The sequence below is a fragment of the Taudactylus pleione genome, unplaced genomic scaffold, assembly GCF_031769625.1.
Source record: "Taudactylus pleione unplaced genomic scaffold, aTauple2 ptg000006l, whole genome shotgun sequence".
Lineage (NCBI taxonomy): Eukaryota > Metazoa > Chordata > Amphibia > Anura > Myobatrachidae > Taudactylus > Taudactylus pleione.
Window position 1 is genome coordinate 5,783,961 of NW_028284409.1, and position 27,897 is coordinate 5,811,857.

Below are 27,897 nucleotides of genomic sequence, written 5' to 3' on the forward strand. Positions count from 1 at the left end.
CTAATTAGTGGAATCAACTAACTCAAGCTAGCAGTGTCTCTGAACTCACTTCTTAGGTGGCTATTTCGAAGGGTTTGAGCACCTTGCACAAGATGGAAAGCATTCTCCACTGCACTGGACTAAGGAACACTCCCCCTCCTCTCCCAATGTCAAGGCTTTTTGTATAACTATTGATGGCTGTCCATCCATCCTCTGAAGCAAATAAAGAGTGGAATTCCACCTGGTTACCACCCACTTCAGTTGGTGACAGGGCAAATTCAACTGTTCTCGCAGCTGCTGCAATCTCCTGCATGGCTGAATGGCAATTTCCTGCGTGGCTGAATGGCGAAAATGTCCCGAAATTTTTCGGGACACAGACAGCATCTCCTGCATGCCCCTGTAATTTTTCAAAAGCCCTGTACCACCAAGTTGATTGTGTTAGCAAAGCAGAGGATGTGTTGGAATTCACCCAGCTCTAATGCTTTCATAATATTTGTGGCATTATCAAAAATCACAAATCCTGAGGAGAGTCTAAGTGGGGTAATCCATGTTGCTATGACATCCCTTAGTTTTTCTAAGAGGTCGTTAGTGGTATGTCTCTCAGTAAAGTCGGTGATACACAGAGTAGCCTGCTGCTGAAGGTTATTCACTCACCCAGTGGGATCACAGTCATGTAATCTTTAGTTTGCCCACTATCACTTGTCCATATATCTGTGGTTAAGTGGACAGTGGGTAAAATGGCAGTTTGTAGGCCAATAATTAATAATTATTTTAATGTCCTGGTACAGCCAAGGAATGGTTTTTCGGGTAAAATGGAAACGAGATGGAATTTGGTACCAAGGACACAGGACCTCAATTAACTGTCTAAAACCCACTGCATTAATGGTGGATACTGGACTCAGATCTAATACTAGCATAGATGCCATGGTATCAGTAATCTGCAGTGCAAGAGAGCTGTCATAGTAGGTTGCTCTTTCAAAGGATTGTTTAACAGTCAATTGTTTTGTGAAACTACTACTAGTAGTCTTCTTGGTCCATTTTTGGTATATACATTCCCAACAGCAGCAAGCCTAGCACTCTAGGATTCTTCTCAGGAATCCTGGATAGGTAAGGAGTAACCTAACATTAACAAATTGGATGCAGGACTACCTCCGGTCATTACTGTGGATATTAAGGATGAAGGTGTTGGCAGTAGAGATTGCAGGTGCTGAGATCTAGTTGAGAGAAGGGAGCTAGCTGATGCTGGACTGCTTATTGTTATTTTTTAGCACCAGTTTCTGATGTTATCAAAAACTTCTCATGAGCTTGATGCAAATGACATAACAGGGTGGAGGTTCCTAGATGCTTAATGTCTGTGGTTCCACAAAGGCTACAGATGGCTTGACAAATGTTGTCAGGATTTGGTTAAAGATAATTCCACACATAAGAGGTGGATTTGTGTGTCCTATATCCAGGCATGACAATGGCCTTCTTATCATAGACAAGAGATGCTGCCACTGGTACTTAACTTTCACAAACAACCTCCTCATCCTCAACATCGTCATTGGCACCGACATCAGCTACACAAATATCCCTCTCATGCTCTTGCACTTCCTCATTGGCATCTTCAATTTCTATTTCGACAGCTATCCTTCTGATGCTCATCCACACATTTGCAGAGGGAGCAGAAATGGTGCAAGGCGGCATCTCTGCTAGCACAACAGTATCAGAAAGGTCAGGCTCACACATAGCACTTGTGGACACACTTAGGACCTCATTCAGAGGTCGTCGTTAGTTGCAAGCGGTCACACTGAATCAGGGCAGCCGTTTGCTTCCTGAACGACCACCTCCTTGTTGATCGCTAAGCTGTGGGTTAACACCCACAGCTCTAGCGACCAACATGGGTGATGGTCGCCATGGTCAAGACCATCGCGACCATCGGGGCTTACAACCAGACCCTAAGGTTGGGTCTGGGCACTCATAAGCCCCAGGGAGCTTCCTGCTCTGATCGAGCAGGAAGCTTCCCACTGACATCAGCAATGGTGTCAGTGGGGCCGCCCCCAAACGGCAAGCACTCTGGCGGGAGCACCTCTGTTTGGGCAGGCATGCCCCCTGCCCACCTCCCAAATGGGGCGAGCTGTCACTCACCATCGACAGCTCGCCCCGTCTGCTGCGAGACCCCTAGCGACGGAGCGTCCGTCGCTAGCCGGGTCTCGCGCATGCGCACAGCGGAGCCGGCTCCGTCGTGCGCATGCCCAGTGGGGCAACATTGAGTCGGTTGCGAGCGATCAGCACTTGCGACCGACTCTGAATGACCCCCGTTGACTCAGGGATTAGTGACATTTCTGATTCTGAATGCACTGTTTGTTCTCCTGCCTTAGTGGTTTTCATTTTTTTACACCTCTTCTAGACTCTGAGTAAAAAGATCTTGCATCATCATGAGAGGCAGAAGAAGATGCCTCACTGACAGTTGCAGAACCACCTCTCTGAATTAAAGGGCAAGACCTGAGTATTTCCTTGCCACTTCGTGTGGAGAATGGCTTGTTGTCAATTTTATGTTATTCTGCAGCAAACTTTCTCTTTGTTAGAGGTGTTTTTTCCTTTACCATAATTTTGTATTATATGCCCTGACTTAGACCCTCTATGCCCTTAAGCATCGGCTTTAGTAGATGACATTGAAGGACTAGTATCGTCTTCACTGGTGGAAGTAGCTGGAGCACTAGTTGCTTGCTCTTCTCTAAACCTATCGTTATCCATTTTTCAATTTGCTGATCACTGCATGGAGTTAGACCGCTTTTACACACAAGCTTTGGAGTAATACAGCATACTGGGGTGCAGTGCACAATACAAATACAACAATGTTTTTTTTAAAGCTGGAAGCTTGGCTCACACTGCATAGAGTCAGACCACTTTTACGCACATGCTCTGGGGTAATACAGCATACTAGGGTGTAGTGCACAGTACAAGTACAACAATTTTTATTTTTTAAAGCTGCCAGATTGGCTCACACTGCATGGACTCAGACCGCTTTTATGCACACGCTCTGGGGTAACACAATTTACTGGGGTGCAGTGCACAGTACAAATACAACAATTTGAATTTTTTTAATTGGCAGCTGGGCTCACACTGCGTAGAGTCAGACTGCTTTTACGCACACACTCTGGGGTAACAGCATACTGGGGTGCAGTGCGCAGAACAATAGAAATACAACAATTTTTATTTTAAATTTTTTTTTACTGTTTTTAATTTTTTTACTTTTTTATTAGTTTAAAGATTTTTTGCTTGACAAATATCGAGTCACATTGTGAACACAGTGGGTAGGGCCTGCAGAGTCAGTGCAGCACCACTGTGTTGGAAATTAATTAGACTAATTAAACTAAGGGGACTTGAAATAGCTTGCCACTTAGATGGACATAGTGACAGCACAGCCCCTTAGAGATGGACACAGCCCCAGCAGCACATCCCCTTAGAGATGGACACAGCACCATAGAGATGGACACAGCCCCTTAGAGAAGGGCAGAGGGCCTTATTCAGTCCCGGTCACAAGCGCTGAGCGCTCGCAACTGGGTCGATGTTTGCCCACTGGGCATGCGCACGTCGGAGCTGGCTCTGACGTGCGCATGCGCGAGACCCGGCTAGCGACGGGCGCTCCGTCACTATGGTGATTGGCAGCTTGCCTAGTTTGGGAGGCGGGCAGGGGGGGTGGCCGGCCAAACGGAGGCGTTCCCGACGGAATGCTTGCCGTTTGGGGGCGGCCCCTCTGACATCAGCAATGATGTCAGTGGGGAGCTTCCTGCTCAATCAGAGCAGGAAGCTCCCTGGGGCTTGCGCTTGCCGAGACCTAACCTTAGAGTCTCGTCACAAGCACCGATGGTTGCGATGGTCCTGACCACGCGACCATCAACCTGGTCGCTCGCTAGAGCTGTGGGAGGTAACCAGGAGGCCGCACTTCACACCACAAGCGGCAGCCCTCATTCAGAGCGACCGCTTGTATCTAGCGATCGACTCTGAATGAGGGCCAGAGTCCCTTAGAGATGGATACAGTCCCGCTTGGACACCGCAGAGGAGAGCGAAGCATGCTGAAGTGTGACTGGACTGTAATGAATGGCAACAAGTCCCGACTCCGTATATGGATTCCAAACCCCGCTAGAATCCGACACCGGGAGAATGACGTTCGGCCTCAATCAGACATCAGAGTCCTGAGCCAGGACTTGGATGCAGCTGGTATTAAGATGTTCAGAGTGGCCCGGATTCGTGGTAATCCGGACTACTCATCTCTACGTATAATACTGTACATATCCTTGAGACTAGGACCAGTACCCCTGCAATTTTTTTATTACAAAAACTGCTTAGCATTATTAGCGGCAATGGTTTGTAATTAGTTAGCACTTGATAGTTATGTTTTAATGGCCAATTAAAAGCAAATTTTAGCCAAGTCTTACAGTATTTTTAATTATGTTCACTACATTAACAAAGTTACAGTAGAGTGGGCACCGTTAAAAAGAGAGAGGTCACTGCATATGTGTGGAGTGTGAAGTCATGCTTTTGGTTGGTAGATTTTAATTCACATGCTATCCATTTTTCATTCTTCCGTTTGTGACCATGGCTGCATTATTAAATTAGACAGATTTTAATTCTCGCACTCCTGAATTAAAAAAAAAGAAATGTGTGGGAAATAATCAAACACAATTTGAGCCATTATGTTACTGTACTTCACATTCTAGTTTATATGTGGTGCTTTTGCATGTGCGATGTCCCTTATTAGAGTGACCAGTGATTTCAGAGTGATAACCAGCAACTGCTGGTAGGCAATCTCCAGTCAGCAGCCTTGCCCAGCACAGGATGAGACCGCCTCTTAGCTCTGTCTCCGCCCACCACCACACCTCACATAAAAGTTGATCTTGTGGACTTAGAAATGCAATGCTCTATGTGCAGGAACTGGTGGAGTCTCAGGGGCCTATTTATTAAAGCTATCTCCCGGTAGCAAATCAACGGCCCCCGCAGATCCCGTGGCTTGGGGGGTGTCGGCAGGGCCGTATTAAGGGGAGGGCGCATGGTTATATAATGGTATAGGGCAGAGTATGAAGATAAATGATATATAAAGGACCGTGCGGCAGTTGATAAAGTGGTTACAAAGTTCACACCTATCTATGTACGTCACAGCATCCTAACGGAGGTGGGGGGGCGCCGGAAATTTTTTTGGCAGGGGGGAGTTTTAAAATTTTAAATTTATAGTTACGATACTGCTATCTCTAATATCTGCCGTAGTCTCTTCATTTCCAACTGCAAAAGCAACCACAATAGGTTTTCTATGGGGGTTGCTATTCAAGTCGGATTTACCAATCTCTGGAATGCAAAGCATTCTGGAGCTTGGCCTCAGCAGCTAAAACCATCACAAGATGTCATTAGCCCATACTAACCTATAGGCTACTTTTTCACAAAATTTACAAAGAGGGATCCTCCAATGTGAAATCCATAAGCAAAGTGATAGTGGTAGCTTCTAGGCTTTCATCAGGACAGAACTTTTTCGGAAGCTTTGTCCTGGCACCCCAACCTTCATAAATGCAAGCAGTCTTTTACATGACTGCATTTCGATTTGGGGCAAAATTTTCTTAACACAACTGCATTTTATATGTGCTTGTTTGTAAATGGGACCCTCAATGGCAGAAAATAAAAAGCTTAACAAGCACAGTAGTATACTGCAGCCACTACATAGAACACTGCTTGCAATTTCGGTGCAATTAAAGTCTGCAAAGCAGTAAATGCACATTATTGTAGATGGAAGCAGGATGGTATTTACTTTAATCTTCATCTTTGCTACTATTTCTCACTGATGACACTTTTTTCTTCCTGGCTGTAGTTTTATCTAGCCTCTCCCTGCTAATGACACAGCCCTAGTTCAGCCATTGGTTGGAACTTTCCATTTCCTTAACCCAGTGGTTCTCAAACTCGGTCCTCAGGACCCCACACAGATCACGTTTTCCAGGTCACCCAGCAGGTGCACAGGTGTATTCATTACTCACTAACACATTTTAAAATATCCACAGGTGGAGCTAATTATTTTATTTGCAATTCTGTGAGGAGACCTGGAGAACATTGCACTGTTTGGGGTCCTGAGAACCGAGTTTGAGCTCTTAACCGTTCAATGCCTGTTTACATCACTAGTGGGAGGAGATCCATACAAAAAGACACGTTCACAGGACTCTTTGATTATGATTTATCAAAAAATTTTACACTAAATATTTTCCCTTTTTCCTCTACATGTATCCGGTTGGGGAGGAGAAATATTATGGAAAATAAGATGGGAACAGTCACCAGCATGATACATACACACACCCAAGCATTGGATGATATGCAATTTATAGATATTTCTTGTAAATATACTCACAAAGTGGAGTGTGGGTGGTTTTCTTTTGCTCAAACTATTCTTCAGCAAGGACTTATACACATTTCCTTGTTTTGGAACATATAGATCATGGACTTCCAAATTCTTCCAAATTACTACACTATGGCCCATATTCAATTTGAGGCGAAAAGTCTGGACTTTTCGCCTGCTGGACTTTTCGCCTCCTTCGCCTGTTTTCCAGGCAGAAAAGTATCGCGCGCGTGCCCGCTATTCCCCGTATTCAATTCCAAAGTAGGCGAAATCGGGAACAGGCAAAATTTGGATCGGCAAAAAAATACGTGAGTTTTCGGGAAATAATTGTAGGACCCCCCCTAAAGATGTCCAGACCTCGGGGATCCCCGTTTTTGCCTGCAGAAGAAAGTCGGCTTTTTAAATAGATGCGGCAGGTGGTTATTTTTCCCGACATTGAAGAAGTGATGCAGAAGAGCACTTAGGTTTTTTTTTGTTTTTAAAAGTGGTCCCATCAAATTTGGGGTACATGAAAATGGGGGTAAGCATATTTTTAAGTCCCTAAAGGTAATTTTTAAAATTCTTCAAAAACACCTGCCGCTACTCTGCGCAATGAAAAAACTACCTGCCACATACTTGGGGATCCCACCAGAATTAATTTCGTTAGTTTGGCATTTCGTTTTCACTTTTTTTTTTTCACCCCAAAGTTTAAAATAATTTTTTTGGGGTGTCCCAATTTTTTTTTGGCACATTTCGTTTTAAGGGGGCATTTCCAAGGGTGCAGGCTATTTTTTTTAAGCCTGCACCCCTAAACCCCAAATCGGCACTTTTTTCACCTGCTATAGGTAATTGAAAAATTATCCCTGTTTTTTTTAAATGACCTTTCGCCCCATTTACAAAAAAAAACGGGAATTTTTGGGAAATATGCCTGGGACCCCCCTAAAGATGTCCAGACATGGGGGAATCACTATGTGTATTCCCCCTTGTCTGCTGAAGGAAGTCGGGGTTTGTAATAGCCACGCATGGTGCAATTTTGCGGCTATGAAGAAGTGGTAAAGAATAGCACTTAGATAATTTTTTTTGAGAAAATAACTATTCCTATAAAATTTGGGGTACATGAAAATGGAGGTAGTTTGGCACTCTGTTCCCCCTTTTTTTTTTTAACCCCCAAAATTAAACATAATTTTTTGGGGGTGTCCCGATAATTTTTTTACTTTTCTTGATGCAGTTTAACTTTAGGGGACTGTCTTAAGGCTGCACGGGGGTTCCCGCAATGTTGTACCCCAAAACTACAATTCTGTACTTTTTTACGCCTGCTATTCATACGCGAAACTTTTTCGCCTATTACATTGCATTGACTTTCCGCCTATGCGAAAAGACTTCCAAACTGAATATGGAGGAAACTCGAAATAGGCGAAAATGACGTCATCCATGAGAAAGTATGGCAGAAACTGACTTTTCGTCTCAAATTGAATACGGCCCTAAATCTTTTTATTGTCTTTTTATTTATATGGATATGAAGTGGAGATGTTGCCCATAGCAACCAATCAGAATCTATTATCTTCTAGAAGGTGCTTGTTAAATGTTAAGTAGAATCTGAAAACTCTCACTTTAGTAAATATACCCCCATGAAAGATACAATACTAAGTATTTTCTTTGAAGTGAGGTGAATTTTGAATTTTCAATCCGTTCCTTTTGTGCTGCTGTACGTATTTAGGATTAATTGCACTATCACGTAGCATTGAGTTTGGTTTTCTAAAGTGGTAAAAATACAGATGTGTAGGTGTTTGTATTTAATTAAATTTTATATGGAAAATGTAACTTTAATCTTTATTATTAAATTGATTTAATCCACATGAGAATATTTAATTCTTTGCATGTGATCAGGGTGGGTTGAAGGATACCTGTTTATCAAAATAAACACAGAGATTCACAGAGAGCAAAAAAGTTACTCAAAGAGGTCAATTCAATTAGCCACTAGTCGCTCGCAGCTCAAGTTGCTTCCGGATGAGATGGGGGCAAGATGAGGTGCCTTTTCTGGCATTGCCACGCCGTTGTAATGGCACTTTGTCCAGCCGGCAAATTGTTGAAAGGAGTATGCTCTGTGCGTCTTTGCTCCCTGGCGAGTATAAATTGTATAATTTTGTGAGGAAAATAGAAATACAATTTTAATACCAGATATTTATGGCCAAATGTCTTCCCAGCTGGGCGAATGGCGTCATGATGACAGGCCTATTTTTATGTGGAGACCTGGAGCTGTAGTCCCATCCTCCCCATTGTTAATCTGGCCCTGGATGAGGGTACCAATTAAAATACACTCAACATGAAACAATAAGTGATTGCAATAAATAAATTCTTAATCCCTAATTATTAATCAAATAGTTTTATTCTGGAATAAAAATAATTGCATAGTATTTTATTTATCTATCTATCTATCTATCTATCTATCTATCTATTTCTATTTGTACACATTGCACACAGATTGATAAAATTGATAATGACAAGGTCATTAGCAGTAAATTAGCCAGATCAAAGGGACAATTTGCATTGATTATGTTTGCACATAACAACATTAACATCGAATGTTGTGATAGAACTGGTTCTGGTCCTTAGCTATGCAGGATCTGCGATCCTTTGTGATCCCGTCTGGTTGCAATTGTATTTGCGAACCTGTTAGCAATTGCGAATGCTTTCCATCTTGTGCAAGGTGCTCAAACCCTTCGAAATAGCCACCTAAGAAGTGAGTTCAGAGACACTGCTAGCTTGAGTTAGTTGATTCCACTAATTAGGCTTTTGGAAAATCAGCTTGAGAAATTGAAGGAGGACATTAAACAAAGTGATTCCACTAAATATGTCATACTTGTTGATCTAGTACTTTGTTTGCTTCGCCAGGATCCAAGGGTTGCCAATATCTTGAAATCGGATCACTAGATTTTGGCAACCATGCATTATCCTAGGTTTCAGTGATATGTTGTGTCTTTTTTCCAAGTGACTCAGATCTTAAGAGATGCAAAGAGCTCCTGGTAAGCAAGTTGGCAGCTCAAGTGGTGCACAACTCAATGACATCTCCTCTTCAGTTTCTCGTGCAGCTGCCAGGAAAAACTCAGCTTTCCCAAAAGACCCAGTGGTGATGCAGAGGAGTTAAGTTTATGACATCTGGCCAGGTCTAAAAGAATTGCCAAAAATTAGTTACACCGCTACCTTGACTCCATCTGATAGGGTCACCATCCTAAGAATGGTGGAGGATTATTTTCATGACACCATACATCTAGGCATGTCACAGAGTCCCTTGGACTATTGGAGAGACAAAAATGAAATTTGGAGGCCCATGTACAGACTGGCATTGCATTACCTAAGCTGCCCACCCTTCAGTGTGTACTCAGAAAGAGTTTTTAGCACAGCTGGGAACCTTATCAGCAATCTACGTAGGAGGTTACTTCCTCAAAATGTGGAAAAGATGATGTCCATCAAAAAGAACTGTAAATGCAATGAGGAAGACCTTTACTGCCAAACTTGTAAAAAAAAATACAGAGGTACTTTTTATGGTGGATTCCAGTGTGGATGAATTAATATAATGTGAGGTTGTTGTACACACTAATGAGGGTGAGGATGAGGATGGCTATGACGATGAAATCTTGCCACAGTAGAGCTGTTAGTGTAGCTGCTTTAAGCCCATTGTTAGCTTGTTTTGTGTGCGCTCAAACAAACGAAGCACTTTAACCACAAAAGTGTCAGTCCCTGTCGCTGAAGTGCTTGGTTTGTTAAACTGTGCATGTCCTCTTTAATATCCAACATAAGGGTGGTTGGGAGGGCCAAAGGACAAATCCATCTTGCACCACTTTACTTTTCTGCTTTGTGGCAATGTTTCGTAGATGTGCTATAAACTGCCTTGTGTTTGTGCCACTGCTCTGTTGCTTAGTAACCAGCCAGCTCACTGCAGCCCTTGGACAATATTGGTGAAAACAATATTATGAGCTGTGAGGTGGTCAAAATTGATAGGAAATTAACATAATTGAGGTTAATAATACTTAGAAACAAAAAATTAAGTGATTTGAGCTTTTTTGTCAATTTAAAAAAAAAAATGCAAATCCAAAACCAGTCACGGTGGTTTGGTACATTCAAATCCATAACCAAAACCGGATGACAAAGCAGAGTCAAATCCAAATGCAACAAAAATGGTCTGGTGCACATCTCTAACTATACATTTCTCCCATTGTCATGTGATCATTAGACTAAGTAGCTGTTAGGAGTCATCCATTTTTCAATTTGCTGATCACTGCATGGAGTTAGACCGCTTTTACACACAAGCTTTGGAGTAATACAGCATACTGGGGTGCAGTGCACAATACAAATACAACAATGTTTTTTTTAAAGCTGGAAGCTTGGCTCACACTGCATAGAGTCAGACCACTTTTACGCACATGCTCTGGGGTAATACAGCATACTAGGGTGTAGTGCACAGTACAAGCACAACAATTTTTATTTTTTAAAGCTGCCAGATTGGCTCACACTGCATGGACTCAGACCGCTTTTATGCACACGCTCTGGGGTAACACAATTTACTGGGGTGCAGTGCACAGTACAAATACAACAATTTGAATTTTTTTTAATTGGCAGCTGGGCTCACACTGCGTAGAGTCAGACTGCTTTTACGCACACACTCTGGGGTAACAGCATACTGGGGTGCAGTGCGCAGAACAATAGAAATACAACAATTTTTATTTTAAATTTTTTTTTACTGTTTTTAATTTTTTTACTTTTTTATTAGTTTAAAGATTTTTTGCTTGACAAATATCGAGTCACATTGTGAACACAGTGGGTAGGGCCTGCAGAGTCAGTGCAGCACCACTGTGTTGGAAATTAATTAGACTAATTAAACTAAGGGGACTTGAAATAGCTTGCCACTTAGATGGACATAGTGACAGCACAGCCCCTTAGAGATGGACACAGCCCCAGCAGCACATCCCCTTAGAGATGGACACAGCACCATAGAGATGGACACAGCCCCTTAGAGATGGGCAGAGGGCCTTATTCAGACCCGGTCACAAGCGCTGAGCGCTCGCAACTGGGTCGATGTTTGCCCACTGGGCATGCGCACGTCGGAGCTGGCTCTGACGTGCGCATGCGCGAGACCCGGCTAGCGACGGGCGCTCCGTCACTATGGTGATTGGCAGCTTGCCTAGTTTGGGAGGCGGGCAGGGGGGGTGGCCGGCCAAACGGAGGCGTTCCCGACGGAATGCTTGCCGTTTGGGGGCGGCCCCTCTGACATCAGCAATGATGTCAGTGGGGAGCTTCCTGCTCAATCAGAGCAGGAAGCTCCCTGGGGCTTGCGCTTGCCGAGACCTAACCTTAGGGTCTCGTCACAAGCACCGATGGTTGCGATGGTCCTGACCACGCGACCATCAACCTGGTCGCTCGCTAGAGCTGTGGGAGGTAACCAGGAGGCCGCACTTCACACCACAAGCGGCAGCCCTCATTCAGAGCGACCGCTTGTATCTAGCGATCGACTCTGAATGAGGGCCAGAGTCCCTTAGAGATGGATACAGTCCCGCTTGGACACCGCAGAGGAGAGCGAAGCATGCTGAAGTGTGACTGGACTGTAATGAATGGCAACAAGTCCCGACTCCGTATATGGATTCCAAACCCCGCTAGAATCCGACACCGGGAGAATGACGTTCGGCCTCAATCAGACATCAGAGTCCTGAGCCAGGACTTGGATGCAGCTGGTATTAAGATGTTCAGAGTGGCCCGGATTCGTGGTAATCCGGACTACTCATCTCTACGTATAATACTGTACATATCCTTGAGACTAGGACCAGTACCCCTGCAATTTTTTTATTACAAAAACTGCTTAGCATTATTAGCGGCAATGGTTTGTAATTAGTTAGCACTTGATAGTTACGTTTTAATGGCCAATTAAAACCAAATTTTAGCCAAGTCTTACAGTATTTCTAATTATGTTCACTACATTAACAAAGTTACAGTAGAATGGGCACCGTTAAAAAGAGAGAGGTCACTGCATATGTGTGGAGTGTGAAGTCATGCTTTTGGTTGGTAGATTTTAATTCACATGCTATCCATTTTTCATTCTTCCGTTTGTGACTATGGCTGCATTTTTAAATTAGACAGATTTTAATTCTCGCACTCCTGAATTAAAAAAAAAGAAATGTGTGGGAAATAATCAAACACAATTTGAGCCATTATGTTACTGTACTTCACATTCTAGTTTATATGTGGTGCTTTTGCATGTGCGATGTCCCTTATTAGAGTGACCAGTGATTTCAGAGTGATAACCAGCAACTGCTGGTAGGCAATCTCCAGTCAGCAGCCTTGCCCAGCACAGGATGAGACCGCCTCTTAGCTCTGTCTCCGCCCACCACCACACCTCACATAAAAGTTGATCTTGTGGACTTAGAAATGCAATGCTCTATGTGCAGGAACTGGTGGAGTCTCAGGGGCCTATTTATTAAAGCTATCTCCCGGTAGCAAATCAACGGCCCCCGCAGATCCCGTGGCTTGGGGGGTGTCGGCAGGGCCGTATTAAGGGGAGGGCGCATGGTTATATAATGGTATAGGGCAGAGTATGAAGATAAATGATATATAAAGGACCGTGCGGCAGTTGATAAAGTGGTTACAAAGTTCACACCTATCTATGTACGTCACAGCATCCTAACGGAGGTGGGGGGGGCGCCGGAAATTTTTTTGGCAGGGGGGAGTTTTAAAATTTTAAATTTATAGTTACGATACTGCTATCTCTAATATCTGCCGTAGTCTCTTCATTTCCAACTGCAAAAGCAACCACCATAGGTTTTCTATGGGGGTTGCTATTCAAGTCGGATTTACCAATCTCTGGAATGCAAAGCATTCTGGAGCTTGGCCTCAGCAGCTAAAACCATCACAAGATGTCATTAGCCCATACTAACCTATAGGCTACTTTTTCACAAAATTTACAAAGAGGGATCCTCCAATGTGAAATCCATAAGCAAAGTGATAGTGGTAGCTTCTAGGCTTTCATCAGGACAGAACTTTTTCGGAAGCTTTGTCCTGGCACCCCAACCTTCATAAATGCAAGCAGTCTTTTACATGACTGCATTTCGATTTGGGGCAAAATTTTCTTAACACAACTGCATTTTATATGTGCTTGTTTGTAAATGGGACCCTCAATGGCAGAAAATAAAAAGCTTAACAAGCACAGTAGTATACTGCAGCCACTACATAGAACACTGCTTGCAATTTCGGTGCAATTAAAGTCTGCAAAGCAGTAAATGCACATTATTGTAGATGGAAGCAGGATGGTATTTACTTTAATCTTCATCTTTGCTACTATTTCTCACTGATGACACTTTTTTCTTCCTGGCTGTAGTTTTATCTAGCCTCTCTCTGCTAATGACACAGCCCTAGTTCAGCCATTGGTTGGAACTTTCCATTTCCTTAACCCAGTGGTTCTCAAACTCGGTCCTCAGGACCCCACACAGATCACGTTTTCCAGGTCACCCAGCAGGTGCACAGGTGTATTCATTACTCACTAACACATTTTAAAATATCCACAGGTGGAGCTAATTATTTTATTTGCAATTCTGTGAGGAGACCTGGAGAACATTGCACTGTTTGGGGTCCTGAGAACCGAGTTTGAGCTCTTAACCGTTCAATGCCTGTTTACATCACTAGTGGGAGAAGATCCATACAAAAAGACACGTTCACAGGACTCTTTGATTATGATTTATCAAAAAATGTTACACTAAATAATTTCCCTTTTTCCTCTACATGTATCCGGTTGGGGAGGAGAAATATTATGGAAAATAAGATGGGAACAGTCACCAGCATGATACATACACACACCCATGCATTGGATGATATGCAATTTATAGATATTTCTTGTAAATATACTCACAAAGTGGAGTGTGGGTGGTTTTCTTTTGCTCAAACTATTCTTCAGCAAGGACTTATACACATTTCCTTGTTTTGGAACATATAGATCATGGACTTCCAAATTCTTCCAAATTACTACACTATGGCCCATATTCAATTTGAGGCGAAAAGTCTGGACTTTTCGCCTGCTGGACTTTTCGCCTCCTTCGCCTGTTTTCCAGGCAGAAAAGTATCGCGCGCGTGCCCGCTATTCCCCGTATTCAATTCCAAAGTAGGCGAAATCGGGAACAGGCAAAATTTGGATCGGCAAAAAAATACGTGAGTTTTCGGGAAATAATTGTAGGACCCCCCCTAAAGATGTCCAGACCTCGGGGATCCCCGTTTTTGCCTGCAGAAGAAAGTCGGCTTTTTAAATAGATGCGGCAGGTGGTTATTTTTCCCGACATTGAAGAAGTGATGCAGAAGAGCACTTAGGGTTTTTTTTGTTTTTAAAAGTGGTCCCATCAAATTTGGGGTACATGAAAATGGGGGTAAGCATATTTTTAAGTCCCTAAAGGTAATTTTTAAAATTCTTCAAAAACACCTGCCGCTACTCTGCGCAATGAAAAAAATACCTGCCACATACTTGGGGATCCCACCAGAATTAATTTCGTTAGTTTGGCATTTCGTTTTCACTTTTTTTTTTTCACCCCAAAGTTTAAAATAATTTTTTTGGGGTGTCCCAATTTTTTTTTGGCACATTTCGTTTTAAGGGGGCATTTCCAAGGGTGCAGGCTATTTTTTTTAAGCCTGCACCCCTAAACCCCAAATCGGCACTTTTTTCACCTGCTATAGGTAATTGAAAAATTATCCCTGTTTTTTTTAAATGACCTTTCGCCCCATTTACAAAAAAAAACGGGAATTTTTGGGAAATATGCCTGGGACCCCCCTAAAGATGTCCAGACATGGGGGAATCACTATGTGTATTCCCCCTTGTCTGCTGAAGGAAGTCGGGGTTTGTAATAGCCACGCAAGGTGCAATTTTGCGGCTATGAAGAAGTGGTAAAGAATAGCACTTAGATAATTTTTTTTGAGAAAATAACTATTCCTATAAAATTTGGGGTACATGAAAATGGAGGTAGTTTGGCACTCTGTTCCCCCTTTTTTTTTTTAACCCCCAAAATTAAACATAATTTTTTTGGGGTGTCCCGATTATTTTTTTACTTTTCTTGATGCAGTTTAACTTTAGGGGACTGTCTTAAGGCTGCACGGGGGTTCCCGCAATGTTGTACCCCAAAACTACAATTCTGTACTTTTTTCCGCCTGCTATTCATACGCGAAACTTTTTCGCCTATTACATTGCATTGACTTTCCGCCTATGCGAAAAGACTTCCAAACTGAATATGGAGGAAACTCGAAATAGGCGAAAATGACGTCATCCACGAGAAAGTATGGTAGAAACTGACTTTTCGTCTCAAATTGAATACGGCCCTAAATCTTTTTATTGTCTTTTTATTTATATGGATATGAAGTGGAGATGTTGCCCATAGCAACCAATCAGAATCTATTATCTTCTAGAAGGTGCTTGTTAAATGTTAAGTAGAATCTGAAAACTCTCACTTTAGTAAATATACCCCCATGAAAGATACAATACTAAGTATTTTCTTTGAAGTGAGGTGAATTTTGAATTTTCAATTCGTTCCTTTTGTGCTGCTGTACGTATTTAGGATTAATTGCACTATCACGTAGCATTGAGTTTGGTTTTCTAAAGTGGTAAAAATACAGATGTGTAGGTGTTTGTATTTAATTAAATTTTATATGGAAAATGTAACTTTAATCTTTATTATTAAATTGATTTAATCCACATGAGAATATTTAATTCTTTGCATGTGATCAGGGTGGGTTGAAGGATACCTGTTTATCAAAATAAACACAGAGATTCACAGAGAGCAAAAAAGTTACTCAAAGAGGTCAATTCAATTAGCCACTAGTCGCTCGCAGCTCAAGTTGCTTCCGGATGAGATGGGGGCAAGATGAGGTGCCTTTTCTGGCATTGCCACGCCATTGTAATGGCACTTTGTCCAGCCGGCAAATTGTTGAAAGGAGTATGCTCTGTGCGTCTTTGCTCCCTGGCGAGTATAAATTGTATAATTTTGTGAGGAAAATAGAAATACAATTTTAATACCTGATATTTATGGCCAAATGTCTTCCCAGCTGGGCGAATGGCGTCATGATGACAGGCCTATTTTTATGTGGAGACCTGGAGCTGTAGTCCCATCCTCCCCATTGTTAATCTGGCCCTGGATGAGGGTACCAATTAAAATACACTCACCATGAAACAATAAGTGATTGCAATAAATAAATTCTTAATCCCTAATTATTAATCAAATAGTTTTATTCTGGAATAAAAATAATTGCATAGTATTTTATCCCTAATAAAATAAGAAAGTAACAATATTGCCAACATAATAAAAAAATATTCATATTGACTTTGTAATAAAAAAAACTAATATTGGTTCCGTAATAAATAAATTAATATTGAACTCATAAGTATTAAATGAAGGTTGTCGCTCTAATAAATACTTACCTTTTTCTGTTTTGATGCCACATGGCAAACAGCACTTGTTTTGAGCTAATTCATTTGTCAGAACCATGTCTAAAAGCTCTGCCTCATTTATAATCAGTAATCAAACCAGCAGACAAGGGGGGGTGCATAGTTATTATGAACAAGGAGACATACATTAAGGAAGCCAACAGAATCCTACCAGACAAGTCTACAAACCAAAAATTTAAAACATGATCCTACAAAAGATTTTCAGATAGAACTAAGGAACCTCCTACAAGACAGGCTCTACAAAGGTATCTTAACCACCCAAGATTATACATTTCTAAATACTGTCATTCTAGTATTCTAACATTTACCAAAAGTCCACAAGGACCCCACGAACCCACCAGGCAGACCCATCGTATCTGGGATTAAATCACTTGCGGCCAATTTTTCACAATATGTAGACACATTCCTTCAGCCATATGTCAAGACACAAAAATCCTATTTGAAAGACACCATCAGTATTCTCAATAAGTTGCAAGACACACAATGGGACAAACAATGCTGGCTCCTCACAAGAGATGTCACTTCTTTATATTCTAGTATCAAACACTCAACAGGCACCGAAATGGTCAGACACTATCTTATGAGCGATCCACAGATGGAACCAGACCAAACTGACTTCATCACAGATAGTATTATGTACATTCTGACACACAAGTATTTGTGGTTTGAGAATAATTTTTACCTTCAGGTGACCGGCAACACGATGGGGACAAGGTTTGCACCAAGATACGCAAACCTATTCATGAGCCATTGGGAAGATCAGCACATATGGACTAATTGTGAGCTTGACGCAAACCTCGTCCTCTGGACACGGTTCATAGATGACATATTCTTCATCTGGAGAAGTTTATTAAGGCACAGGTTGAGTTTCTTGAGCTAAACATCTTTGTATCAGATAATCAGTCCAGTATACCTGAGATATATACCTGTCACTCACTCATTCTTATTCAGGGATTGTGCGCTAAATTAGTTTTGTGTTTATACTGCCTCATTTATGACAGTTTCACCTTTAGTTTATATAAGCATAGCTTGATACATTGCACAATTTAATTTTTTCTTTACTTTCATCATCATACGTTTTGTAATTTTTCCATCTTTTAAAATCAGACTGGATGTTTAAAAACTGTTGCTTTATTAATGTGCTTTGATGTAAGTAAATCACTAAACATAAAAAAAAATTATGTGGTCTAGGAAAAACGCATTTTAGTGAATTTCTCTCAAATTATTGTTTTAAAAATACTCTCGCTGAAATATATTCAGAAACAAGATAAAAACTGCCTGATGTATTGTCCATAGCCCTTATAAGCATCCGTTTTACTTCTAACAGAAAGACTGGGTAAACCATGATGAAATATTGATGGGGAAATCAATGAGATTGCTATCATCCAGTGTCTTTTTCTTCTCCTGACCTGCATCTGACTGATTAACCTATTAGGCACTGTTCAAATGTGTGAAGTCTTTTTTCTCACCAGTGCATGAGACACAAGGAAAGGAACTTGACCGTGTCACTCCAAAAAGCATGGATACTGGGTCTGGGATTGTATTAAAGAGCATCAAATCATTTTGTACCTATAACCAAGATAGGCTTGACCATATCAAGTGTTCTGGCCAATGCATAAGCATTGGATAAAGCTCCTGCACCAGGAGTGTAAAGAATAAACATCTGAACTACCAATTTGAGTACAGGAGGTTTGATTTTTGCCCATGAGTCTTCCTTTTTGAAATGTGCTAAATGTAATGTAAGAGTGATTTGTGCAATAGGCACATTTCACTAGGAATACAATAAACTAATACTATCTTACATATAAGCCTGCCTCATTATAGAAGGACGAGTGATGAATATTACTGTGCATCTTGCTTGCTTGCTTTCTTTCTTCTGTCACCAGGTCTTACTTAGACTTAACTAGCTGGAAATGTATGTGTACCCCCTCCCCTTCAGTGTGTAAAGTGGTGCACGGTGCATTTGGAGTGATACACCTCCTATTGCCTCAGGCTAGCTCTCCAGGGTGTGGGTAATACCTGAGAAGGGTTTCCCTGTCCATGCAGGCTTTATAACAGTCACACATATAGATACAAGTATAGACATATGTGGCAACAGTTCTTGTTGATTAACTTGGGTGCCAGACCTTCTCTATATGACAATCTTATGTATATGGTTACATTACATCTCATTCTTATTCAGCAGCACAGTCTTTAAGCACAGTTACAATAAATGTTTTGCACTTTATACATACAGGTCCACCTAGCCCTATGATGGCTGCCTGTAGTTCTCCCACCTCATACATGCAGGTCCACCTGGCCCTTTGCTGGCTGGTGCCTGTAGTTCTCCACTTCATTCAAGCAGGTCCACCTGGCCCTTTGCTGGCTGGTGCCTTAGTTTATCACTTCATACATGCACGTCCATCTGGCCCTTTGCTAGCTGGTGCCTTAGTTTATGACTTCATATATGCAGGTCCACCTGGCTCTTTGCTGACTGGTACCTGTATTGTAGTTCTCCACTTCATACATGCAGGTCCATATGGCCATTTTCAGGATGGTGCCTGTAGTTCTACAGCTTCACACATATCCCACATAAATTGTTTTTCACTCTGCTTATTTGTCTCTTCTTTATTTTTAATTGAATAAATTTTATTGCAGTTTTAGATTGCACACCTTACAAAAATAAATAATTGAATATATATACAGTATATATATATATATATATATGTGTGGCAGACATGAAAATAAATGTGACATACAAAATGACATAAGGCAGAGTAAAATTGAAGATCAGAATAATCAAGACAGGATATACATAAATCCCCTAATCACATAAGAAGAACATGCCAAGTACCCAAAGGCGCCATTCAGGCTCTTGGAGCCAGAGGTCAAAAAGGGATATGAGTCAAATAGTAATAAAACACAGGAAAGTTTACACACTTACCCAGCCAATATATAATAGAAGTAGAATGACCACACATCAAAATAGAGTTTTTTTTCTTTTTTCCGTTTTTGGAAAGCCACATCTGCCAAAATAGCAAAACTACAGTAAACAAATACTCCCAAAGCAAACCTCCTACATAACCCCCCACCCTGTATAACCTAACCTCACCCTAGGCATACCTGGATCCCATAGTACCCCTCCACCCCCCAAACTATGCTAAGCTACCACTAACAACCCTCCCCTGCCCACCCCACCCCTCCGCTATAAAGGATAAGTATGATATAAATGACGGGAAAATAAATAAGTGGCCATAATCTAAATGGAGCAGGATTCTCCCATAAAATAAGTTATATACAAATATTTAGATAAAATAGACTGGAAACAAACATAATATAAATGACTGGAGCGACATCATAAAAAAGTGACCAGATATGATAAGGTGATCCCAGAAAACAGTAATTTTTTTATAAAAATAGTGAGCTAAAGAGCAACATACAGACATAATGTAAATAACTGGGCAACAAAATAAGAAGCCTTGAGCTAAACAGGGCAGTATATACCCTTAAAATAACAGCTTGTAAACATACATTTATATCAAAAGAGGTCAAAATCAACCAATAAAATACACAAAGATACAGTAGCATCAAAAAATGAAAGGGATAGAGACAGCGATCAAACAGTGATGCAAAATAGTGGACTACAGGATATCAATCCGGCCATGCCTCAGACTCTTGTGAGAATGTAAAAGAGGAACAGTCCCACTCCCAGCCCATCCAAGGACAAACAGAAAAGCAAATAGAATACAACGGCAAATCCTGGAGCCATGACATATTGGACAGGATAGAAAGACAAAATTTATAGGTACCACCGCTGAGTCCAACCACCCTTGAATGCAGAAAATATCAAATTCAGGGAGAGTCACAGCCATAGGGAAGGGGAAATCCAGCAGATTATCTTTCACAAGGGAAGTGAGAACCGCAGATTCAGGAATTGGAGATTCAGAGACCTCAACTTCCTCCCTAGGCATCCAAGGGATACAGTAAGGAGAGAGAATAGCCATCTGTAAGTCTGCAAATTTCTTAATAAGCCTCTCGGCAGAAGCATTAATAGCTTGAAGGATCTGTTGTAGAGAGGTATCCATTCTTGGTGTATACAGAGTAGCAGATGAGTTGAAAGAAAACAGCCAGCAGTAACAAGTCTCTGTATATGTAAAAGGCAGTAGTAGAGAGGCACCAGGTGCCTGTGAGTGAGGAAATGGAAGCTGACAACCAGACAGAATTGCAGAGGTGAGGGGGATGGGCAGGTGGAAAGATGAAGGGCACTCACTGGGAAGCACAACCACTCCAAGGCTGGTTAATTGTCGGCAGGAGAAAGATGGAATGCAGGCAGACAACAAGCAGCAGCACTAGATCACTAGATCCGGATCAGCACTAGATCCAGATCAGCAACCAGGGAGAGAATACAGCAGCGTGTCCCCGCAGACAAGATGGTCGCCGGGCCAGTCAGCATGCCACACCCACACGGCTTCGGCAGGCTCAGGGAGATCAGGCTGTCGGGCGAGACAGGCTATAACTTAGTGACAGTCTAACATTGGAACCCCATACCTGTTATACTGTCACCAAACCAGTCTGTCATAGATTAAAGATGGTAGCATTTTGTTTTCTGGGGGAATGCAACTCTGATGCACTGATGTAGAACCAGCGACACAATACAATTAAAGTGACATTTCAACTATACTTACACCTAAATCCACCTTAAGAGATGAGCCACTGCTCATTCACTATGAGCCTGATTCAGCAAGGATCGCAATTGCTACCACCATTGCACAAAATTGCGATCAATCGCAGAACTGCGAAAGGATAAAGACACACCCACCCATATGCAGTTGCGTAGGCACTCGCAATTGCTAACAGGATCGCAAATACAATTGCAACCAGACGGGATCACAAAGGATCGCAGATCCTGCATAGCTAAGGACCAGAACCAGTTCTATCACAACATTCGATGTTAATGTTGTTATGTGCAAACATAATCAATGCAAATTGTCCCTTTGATCTGGCTAATTTACTGCTAATGACCTTGTCATTATCAATTTTATCAATCTGTGTGCAATGTGTACAAATAGAAATAGATAGATAGATAGATAGATAGATAGATAGATAGATAGATAGATAGATAGATAGATAGATAGATAGATAGATAGATAGATAGAACTCATATATAAAAAACATATTTTGAAAATTTATTTTGTAAATTAATGTAATACTAGTTATATGTTTAATTTGCTTTTTTTGCTTTGTATTGTTACTAGATCCTTACTTCTAAGGTATACTAAGCTAATCTATAATAATCACACAACACATGATATATAAAATTTTACATTATTTATTTTTAACAAATTGAATAAACTTTATAAAAAAAATCTGTAAAAAACAACATAACTTATAGAAATACATTTAAAATTCTGTCTACAGAATTCTCTAGGTGGCCCAAATGATTTTTAACGCTATATAATTCTGCCACTGTTTCTTGCCACTCTGGCCTCTGACGTTCTGCATCTGCAAATTAAAAAATAAAACCCATCAGAATATGCTTGTCACTTGATGTAGAAATGCAAACAATAATATAAAATACAAACTTGGGCACAAAATGAAGTAATGTAAAGATTACCATAAAAAAATAAAAACTACAGTTTAAAATAATCTATCACTTGAGTTAATTAGGGCATCCAAGGTTTACACTTAAGTGCTGGCCCAGTATTTTGCACAAGGTTCAAAACCATGTCAGACCTGGGACATACCCCCTTCAGACTGCTGCTCCTTTTACACCTAGCAGGAAGCTGGGTTTTAGCTTTGGTGTAAAAGGTGTATAAGTTTGCTTGGACCCAATATGCACATGCTCAGAATGGTTGTTGTGCATTACATAACTTTTGGCCTCATTCATAATTGATTTTTAGCATTCACACATAGTCATGAAACTTGTTGCTTTTGAGAAATGGTGCAGAAGCAAAAAGATGACAGTTGGAAGCTGACTAGCTGGGGCACCATTATCATATGCAACAAGTTTTAACACTTCTTGTGAATGTTAGAATCTTTGTGAGATATATGTTCATCCGAGGATACGTTAAAACGGAATCAGTGTGATATACTGCCGGCGGCATCAGCAGCCTGACACAGGTGGAAATCCCGAACGTCGGAAGGTAAGTATAAACTAATCTATTCTACCCCCTAACACTAACCCTTCCTTAGGAGTGCCTAAACCTAAGCCCCCCTTCCCCGCCGCCTAAACCCAAGTCCCCCGGGGGGGGTGCCTAACACTAACCTCCCCCCAGGGTGCCTAACCATAACCCCTAACCCTTCCCCTATTCCCCTAGCCTGACCCTAACCTCCTGGGTGGGTGCCTAACCCTAAGTCCCCCCAGGAGCTATAAACCTAACCTTCCCCCCCATGTGGCTATCCGCGCCCAGCATCCCTTCGATCGGGATGCTGGGCGCCATTTTTTCCTGGTGTAGGTAAAATGACAGGCGTCAAGATTTCGATGACTGTCATTTAACCCTTTGCCGGGATTCAGCAGTCGGGAAGCCAGCGGTCAGCATTGCATCCACCGGCTTCCCGACTGTTTCCCGTTAAAACATACGTTAAAACATGTGCAGAATGGGATGTAGTTAATATGCCAGTGGACTGGATGCAGGCCGTCGAAATACCGACACCGGAATCCCACCAAGTGGCAAAATGCCAATGCTGTCATCCCAAAGAAGATCAGGATACTGGTGTTGGCATTCCGAACGCCGGAATCCTGAATGTTAGGACCCGAGGATGTGGGGGGTTAGAGTTAGGCACCCCGGGGGGGGGATTAGGGTTAGGCACCCCCCTGGGATGGTTAGGGTTAGGCTATGGGGAGGGGGGGTTAGGGTCAGGCACCACCAGGGGGAAGTTAGGGTTAAGCACCACCAAAAGAGGGTTAAGGAGGGGAGAGGGGAAGGGTTAGGGTACTTACCGCCCCTGTCAGGATCTTCACTGATGGGCTTCTGGCGTTGTGATGTGAACTAGCGGCTATTCAGTCATCGGCATTTTATACCCAACACGTACAGAATGGGTCCTGCGATCTCCCTTGCATACCCCCCGAGCCGCAGCATGATTGACATATTGCATTGTAGTGGTGTGTGTGGTTACTGTTCACGGAAATGGAGGCATGTTGTCTACATTTTCCAGGAAGGAAGAGGCCAGGGTCTGCGTTGATGGAGGAAGATTCATGGCCTCTTGCATGACCAGGCTGCGGGAAGCTTCTGCATTTTCATCTGAGATGGATATATATGCACATCCGCTTGTGTGTGGCTGTGCAAATCCATCCATCTCAGGCTCTAAGATAGGCCTGATAAGTGTGTATCTTCAATATCTATGTTCCAATGTAAGTGCTGCAAATCCAAATAGATTTTGTCCATCTCCATGATCCCTTGCTGGCTCTGAAATGCCACTTTGCCCTGGGTTAGAGGAGGCAGCGTAACTTGAGTCGTCCGCTGAAGGAGAGTGGCCAGGGGAGGGGGAGTGGACAGGGGAAGGAGAGTGGGAAGGGGAGGGGGAGATTGGCCGGACTGCTTTTTTCCGACGCCTTGCCTCAAGTGCTCACTGTTATCCAAGGACAAAATATAAAAAGCAAATGTAAGTAATTTTTCTATTATAATTGGAACTAACTTTAAAAAAAAATTTTTTCTGTTAAGTCCCTTATATATATATATATATATAGAGAGAGAGAGAGAGAGAGAGAGAGAGAGAGAGAAAGAGAGAGAGAGAGAAAGAGAGATATGTCCAGCTATATCGTTGCCACTGGTGTGCTAAATGCATAGCGTGAGTTGCACCTGCGAGTGGATACGCGCACTGCCTATGCGACCGCACCTCCACAGGAATGCATGTGCGATCGCAGTGCATGCCATAGCATACCATAGCATATGCAGATGTTGGGAATCATCATGTTTGTGGCGATATCAGCCACGATGTAACTGGGTGCAGCATCTGTATATATATATATATATATATATATATTTATATACTATATATATATATATATACATATATACTGACGATATTGAAATTAACCTCTATATACCCCTGCCTGTACCTTCTAAAATCCTACCTATAAAACGTATATGCTATTGTGCGACCAGCTGCATACACAATAATGCGACTACCACACAACTGTATAATGACTTTTTAACTGCGTACGCAAAAGTGCGTCTTTGCTGTGCGCAAAACTGCGACTCAGCCGCGTATTCAATATTGCGGCACCCCTTTAAACGTTAGGTTCTATCAACAAAGAAAACAAACTTTTTCCTTTCTTGTCCCTGGATTCTAGTCAGCTTCCTTGGCTCACACGAAAACGGATAGCGATTATTCAGCACAAAGCAGTTACAGGAAAACCCTGTATGTGGCCACTCCACCCTTTGCTGAGATATCGATAGCCGTATGTGCCGTGTAAGTAGGTAAGTGACTTCACTCGATGAGCCCCCATCTGACGATATTGAAATGAACCTCTATATACCCCTGCCTGTACCTTCTAAAATCCTACCTATAAACTTCTAAGGATGACGCCAAATTGCGTACGCCAAATTGCGTACGCAGTCATACAGTAAATAAAAGACTTTGTGCTTTGGAACGTGTGGTTCCGAAGCACAAAGTATTATTCAAGTAAAAAGTACAGTCAGTTACATGCTATTGATCCTGACACAATTAGACGCAAAAGAATTATACAGACCCCAAGTACAGTATACATACGCAGCGCATTCTGGTCCAGATGTTAGGCTTCAGCAAGAAACCCCTCGTCCCTCAGCGTTAAGCAAGAAGACTAAAGACCCAGTGTTTGAGCACATATATTTATACCCCCCAGAATAACTAGGACAATAGAGAAGTTTGTTGCTGATATCATTGGTTCCCAGGGGAGAAGCATCTGTTACAGAGCGTTTAACAGGCTGGTTCAAATAGACTCACCCAGCCTCTAACAGCTGGTGGTCTCTGCCCTCCCACCCCCATGCTGCATCCTAACAGTTGTTCATAAAATATACATTTTGTTGCTTGTAGTCTCTGCGGTCCATAAGTTAAGAATGCATGATGCGATCTCCACACCGATAGTACCGGAATTCTGTTGAAAGAGTATGCATCAGTACGAAACCAAACACGGCTCTCTTAGCATGTATAAAACCTTAGTTATCAAATATCTTTATTTCACAGCATTTAAACTAACTGAACCAACTGAAATCTTATACTTTAAAGCTCATTAAACCTTATGTGTGAATATGTAATGTGTGAGTATGCAGGGTTTGATATAAGGACGCTAGTTAACTTGGGGCAGATGCGTGCGCATGAAGCTAACAACCAGCGTTTTCATACAGGGTCTTATGCATTCGCTAATATGCGATTAGTTAACAGCGCAATTGTGCGTATTAATGTGTGTATGTGAAATGGTGAAAGATGCAATCGCATGGTGCTAATAAACAGCATTCGCATGCAGGATATTGTGCATTCGCTAATGGGCGTCATGTTAGCAGCTCAATTGTGCGTAATGTGCGGTGTTTATGCATGGGATTCCATCTATGATGGACTTAACATATTTATATATATATATATACATGTACATACATACACACACACATATCATTCTTCACTCACAGTTTCAGACTGTAATGCAAATGTGTTACCTCCAGCTGTGAAGCTGGGGCCATTCTGTCTGGGTGTGGGGCTAAAACCTGTTTAGGATTCAGACACATTCAATTGTGTAGATCAATGCCTGGGTTATATTACAATTGCCACAACTATACTTGTCTACATACAGGGATTCCCAATTTGTATGTAAAACACTCACAGTTTCTGGTGCATTGTCTATTCTATTTACTTTTTCTCAAGAGGCTGTTCTTCTAGTTGCCCTTGGTAGATTATCAAAAACATTGCCATCTGTTCTTAGCTCGTGAGTTGTAACTTAAAGTTACGCTGGTCGCAAAATGGCGTCTTGCAGATTCTTGTTTCTAAAATGGAGTCTAGCTGCCATTCGCAAGATGGCATCGCGCACACTTCAATTTTAAACTGATCTTGTCTCAGCCAATTATCCAGCTTCGACAGTCCACCCTTTGATAGCGAACAACATGCTATCACAATCTGATCTTAAAATTTTATTTAGGCTTACATTTATATATTATTTAGTGTTATTATGGGATGGCACAAGGTGGTTCTTAATCCATCAATAATGTGTCTCTGAGTGGGGACATAAAACTACTATTATACGCACACCGTGGATCTTGGAAGATCATGTGAAAGGTGTGGGGATGCACCAGTCTTATAAAAGCAGTCTTGAAGGGGAATTTAGACTTTACATTATCCGAGGTGTTTTAAAAAGAACATTTCAATAATACATTCTATGCACGTCTAAATATAATACATTAAATGATGGTATTTCCTAGCTCGGGGTTGTAATGCAGTTCTGTATTTACTGGCCACCATCATAATTTCGTTCTTTCGTTTTACACTATTTTTACATTTTCCACACTTCAACACAATAGGAACACACCGGACACATATGCCAATTATTATGATGACAATCAGTATAAGGATTAAGAATTTACCTATGCTGGCGATTACTTCCTGGACCCATTCTCCTAGACCTGAGAACCATTTCACTGGGTTCAGCCATGAAACCCATCCTTCTATCTTTTCCCCTACTTCAGTCCATTGAAGCATTATGGTTCTTACAAAACTCCCATTTTAGCTGCAGAATTTCATCCATCCTCCGGTCTATCATCTCCTTAGGGTCGCTGGTATCATTGGTGACATAGGTGCAACATTTTACTCCAAATTGGGTGGCTAACGTTACACAATACCCTCCAGTAACAGCAGTTAAATAATTCAATACTAGCCTTGCACCAGTTCTTTCTTGTACGCTTGCAATTCTCTCCCTGTATACCTGAATGTGTCATCGTACATCTCGGTGATATTATCTATCAATTTAGCAAGTTCCCGAATATATATAAAATTTAGTGTTCCCCGAGTGATCCTGGTGGGATCCAGTGCCACTAAAACTTGAAAGCCAGTTGTCTCACTAATTAACTGAGTGGCTTTATGCACATCACCAGGGATCATGTTTCTTTTGCCTCTGTGTTCATATTGCGTGTGAAGATATGGTGATGGTGTGTTTTTATGTATACCAAGCATTTCAACA